This window comes from Talpa occidentalis, unplaced genomic scaffold, assembly GCF_014898055.3.
Source record: "Talpa occidentalis isolate TD23 unplaced genomic scaffold, MPIMG_talOcc4v2.1 talOcc4.2, whole genome shotgun sequence".
NCBI classification, from domain to species: Eukaryota; Metazoa; Chordata; class Mammalia; order Eulipotyphla; family Talpidae; genus Talpa; species Talpa occidentalis.
This window is the reverse complement of record NW_023602073.1, coordinates 148,010,065-148,014,794: the sequence shown is the minus strand read 5'-3', so window position 1 is coordinate 148,014,794 and position 4,730 is coordinate 148,010,065.

Below are 4,730 nucleotides of genomic sequence, written 5' to 3'. Positions count from 1 at the left end.
ACAGCAGACATCCCCACTGCCTGAGATGCAGCAGAAAACAGGGCAAAGAGAGAAGGCCCTGCCAGGCACCACGGGAAGCATAGGCTTGCCCTAGAGGATGTGGCGGTCAAGGAGGGATGGCTTACCTACCCCCTTGGCTGGCACGTGCCCAGAGGTCAACAGTGCTGCAGAGTAAATAGTTCCTGAAGTTAAAGGAATAACTTTTTCCTTTAAGGCTACGTCCATCTGTAACCAGGTGGAGAATTAGAAACTTGAGGAACAGAATCCAGTCTGGCTGGTGGGGAAGGGAGTTGGAAGGAGATACCAGGGAAAGCCCTAGAAAGTGCCCGCCTGCTCTGGGCTCTCCATCTGTGCCTGCAGGATCTGTGCGTACAGGTGCCAGCCAGGCTCATGGGCAGGAAACCCTATGCATGGAGCTGACCCCTTAAAAAAAATGCCAGTGGGGGCCTCCCCTGGTGGCGCAGCGGTTGAGCGCTGGGCTGCGAGGCTGCCAGCGAGGGTCCCACAAAAATAAATAAATAAACAGAGTTTAAAGGGAAAAAAAAGCATCCCAGTGGCCCCCACAGCAACCTCCACAATCAAGGACCAGTGTGAGGGCCAGACAGGAAGGTGCACTGATGACACGGAGCCCGCCCCTGAAGCAGGTGCTCTAGAACAATCTTTTCCTCCTCCTCCTCACAAGGCACACTAAAAACTGGAACTAAAACACACCCACTAGGGAGCTTTATAAATGAATGTAGCCCAGTGTCACTTTATTACTCCCTGCTGAGTGTTTGTTTTGTCTTTTTTTAATTAAATAATTTGTGTTGCGGCAATGTTGGTTACAACTGTGCATGTGCTTTAGGTTCACACCTCTGCAAATGGTATCACACCACACCCACCACCTGAGCCCCCACAGTCTTCCACCACAGTGCAAGGCTCCTCACCCCTTAGTTCCCCCTCCCCAGCCTCCCTCCCTGGTAGCCTCAATACCAGTCATAATTCAAGGGAGTTTTTTAATTTGCTTTTGTCTGTTTCTTTGTTTCGTTCATATTCCACATCTGAGTGAAATCATCCAGTATTTGTCTTTCTCCTTCTGACTTATTCTGTTTTTTTTTTAAAGATTTATTTATTTATACAAGAACTGGGGTACAGTCAGAGGTGCAGGAGGGTGAGAGAATTCACCAGAGACAGAGTAGGGGGCAGAACAGGCAGACGGAACGAAAGCACTGCTGAGGGGAGCAGCAGGCGAGACAGGAGAGGTCTGCCGCGCCATGTGGGTTTCTCCCTGGCTGGCTGGGAACAGAACCTGTGTTGCAGAGGCTGCGGACAGCTTCACAGCGCTGCGCTCAACCCGCTGCGCCACCGGGGAGGCCCCTTCTGACTTATTTGGAATAGCATAATCCCACCTGTTCTGTCCATGTTGTCACAGTGACAAGAGCTCGTCTTTTATATAGTGAGTAGCATTCCGCTGTGCATATACCACGTCTTCTTCACCCCGTCCTCTGTCACAGGGCACTTAGGTTAGGCAAGTTATGGATGTTCCTGTTTTAATGTGACCTAGCTAAGGTGACTCAGGGCAGCCTGGCATAGTCAGTTACCCACACCGCTGCCTCCCCTTAATTCCCCCACCCACACACTGAGTCGTCACAGGCTTTGAACTGAGCAATGAGAACGAAGCTCTGACGTGATCCTTCAGAGGAAACGGAGGTATTCAACGAGCCATCAGCCTTCCTGATTTGGCCAAGGCGGCTCTTAGTTCGTCAGGGTTTCAAAGCTGCTGTTTCTCAAACTCCAGATTACCCGCAGCTCATTCACGTGCAGCCCTTTTGGTGGCCGTGGAGGAAGTTCAAAGGGAAACCCAGCTTCCTCTTCCCCACTTTCTGCCCCAGTCAGGCCTTTAGAATTTCCCCGCTGAGTCCCCCTTTGCTGAAGTGTGGCCTCCCAGGCTTAAACCCCTCATGGCCAGACCCAGACCCAGGCCCAGCAACTTCCGACAAAACTGCTGATGTACAGAAATAACAAGTCCCTAATGCTGGGAACACAACCAGGGGTTCACTCTAATAAGGCTGCATTTTAACACAATTTTTGTAACAATCCAATTATTTCTTATCTTTATATTATCAAATTAAAAATACATTGTCGGGCCTCCCCGGTGGCGCAGCGGTTGAGCGCTGGGTTGTGAAGCTGCCCGCAGCCTCGGTGGCGCAGGTTCGATCCCCGGCTGCTCCCCAGCCACCAGAGGAGGGTCCCACATGGCGCGCAGACCTCTCCAGCCGCCCGCTGCTCCCCTCAGCAGTGTCCTTCGGTCCTTCTGCCTGCTCTGCTCCCCGCTCTGGCTCTGGTGAATTCTCTCACCCTTCCGTGTTTCTGACTGTACCCAGTGCATGTATAAACAAAACAAACAAACAAACAAATAAATAAAGCATGCCTCTATAAAAAAAAAAAAAATTAAAAAAAAAAATACATTGTCAAGGCCATCATTGCCATCCTAAATCACAAATAGTTTGGTTTGGTTCTTTTTTTTTAAAAAAGATTTATCTTTATTTATTTATTTATACAAGCACTGGGTACAGTCAGAAGCACGGGAGGGTGAGAGGATTCACCAGAGCCAGAGCGGGGAGCAGAGCAGGCAGAAGGACTGAAGTACACTACTGAGGGGAGCAGCGGGCGGCAGGAGAGGACTGCGCGCCATGTGGGACCCTCCTCCGGTGGCCGGGGAGCAGCCGGGGATCGAACCGGTGCTGCAGAGGCTGCGGGCAGCTTCGCAACCCAGTGCTCAACCGCTGCACCACCGGGGAGGCCCTGGTTTGGTTTTTAATCAGACAATTAAATTTACTTCATGCAACTATATCTCCTTTTTTTTAAAGATTTATGTATTTATGCATACAAGAGCTGGGGTACAGGCCAGCGATGCAGGGGGATGAGACGATTCACCAGAGACAGAGCAGGGAACAGAACAGGCAGACTGACTGAAATACACTGCTGAGGGGAGCAGTGGGGAGATAGGAGAGGTCTGCTGCGCCATGTGGGTAGCTCCCGGCCAGCCGGGGAAATCAAACTCGCGCTGCAGGGGCTGTGAACAGCTTTGCAGCACTGCGTTGCGCTGCACCCCTTGCACCACCAGGGAGGCCCTATATCTCCTTCTTAAAGTTGTTTATTTCTGTAACAAAAAAGAATTCCTCAAAAAGTTAAATATACAGTTACCAGCAATTCCACTTCTAGGTTTATGCCCAAAGAATTGAAAGCCCAAAGAGACTCAGATCCTTGCAGACCTTGTTCATGTCGTGATAGCCAAGTGTCCATCAGCAGATGAGCAGATAAGCGTGACATGGAATATATTTACAAGGTCATTCTGACACCAGCTACAACAGGGGGACCTTGGAAGCACGATGCTGAGTAAATAAGCCAGATACAACAGGGCAAGTGCTGAGTGACTGCACTGCCGTGAAGTGTCTGGAACAGGCAGATTCATCTGCTCAAAAGGGGAGTGGAGGTGGGCCCCAGAGGCTGCAGGCTGTTGCTTAGTGGCTACAGAGTTTGGGGTGATGAAAAAGCTTGGAATGAAGTGGCGTTGATGGTTGCACAACTTTGTAATTGTAATGAATATCACTGAACTTTTAAAATGTTTAAAACAGTAAACTTTGGTATGTGCACTTCTACATAAAAATTGAGAAAAACATCCATTTTTATTAATATGACAATTTCTGGCCACCAGAGCAATGACTGTCCATATTAGCTTGTATTCAAAGTCATTGTAATGACTTTTATGTCCTACAAGCAGCTCCGATTTTGAAGTCCTTAGCTCATAAGACCTGTAACCACAGACAGCCTGGCACTGGGTTCCCCAGGTAGAAGGGCCCAGAACAGGAGGCTGAGTAGAGTGGCCTTGTGTCTGCTCTCTGCTTCCCTGACAGGTCTCTTATCCTAACAATGTCTTAGTTTCCACATCATACAAGAATTGGTTTGGTTTTATTCATCATGCCCCCTTTTTCTCTTTGGAAGCAACACACAAATCTGAAAAAAAAAATTTACATCACATGTGTACATACTACATTAAGTTCTGTAGAAAGTCTAATTCCATGGGGCCTCCCTGGTGGCACAAGGGGTTAAGACGCAGCACTGTGAAGCAATCCACAGCCACTGTAACACGAGTTCGATCCCTGGCTGGCCAGGGAGCTGACCCACAGCAGACCTCTCCTGTCTCCCCCCTGCTCCCCTCAGCAGTGGATTTCAGTAGATCTGCCTGTTCTGCTCCCTGCTCTGTGTCTGGTGAATCCTCTCACCGCGCCACACCTCTGGCCTGTACCCCAGTTCTTGTATGCATAAATAAATAAATCTTTTTAAAAAATCTAATTCCATCCTTCACCACACCATTGACCCCCTCCTCTGTGCTGTCTATCTCTCCTCCCTTCTGAAAATCACTAATTTGATCTTATTGTCTGAAAGTTTATTTTTGCTTTTATTATTGGTGTATTTAGTTCATTGGTTTGTTTTTTTCTTTATCTTCTACTTATGAGTGAAATCAAATGGTGTCTGTCTTTCTCCATCTGACTTATTTCACTAAGCATAATCCCTGCTAGATCTGTGCATATTGTTGCTGATGACAGGGTTTCATCTTTTTTATATTCCATTGTGTGTGTATATCAATCACATCGCCTCCAACCATCTGCCGATGGGCACTTAAATGATGGCAAGTTCTCGGCTATTTTAAATAATGCTGCCATGGAGCCATATTTTGAGTCTTACTA